This window comes from Bison bison, unplaced genomic scaffold (genome assembly GCF_000754665.1).
Source record: "Bison bison bison isolate TAMUID 2011002044 unplaced genomic scaffold, Bison_UMD1.0 scf7180017853583, whole genome shotgun sequence".
Classification (NCBI taxonomy): Eukaryota; Metazoa; Chordata; class Mammalia; order Artiodactyla; family Bovidae; genus Bison; species Bison bison.
In genome coordinates, this window is record NW_011484156.1 from 22,729 (window position 1) to 22,981 (window position 253).

Genomic DNA, 253 nt, shown 5'->3' on the forward strand with positions numbered 1-253 from the left:
ACGGGAGAGGGCTCCCCTTCCCCTGGGGCCCAGCCGGGGCCTAGACTGGGGGACTGCCCCCCAGGGTCCCTTTCCCCCAGCGGAGAGCACCTCCTGGCCTGGAGTTGGCTGTAAGGACAAAAGTAAGTGACTGAAATGCTGTTTTCTCAACCATGAGGGGGGCTCCTGCACCTTCCCCATGTTCTCGGAGCCTGACTCACCACCAGGCCCCAAACCTGTGTCCTCGTCGGGGGCCCTGGGCCGTGGGAGCAGC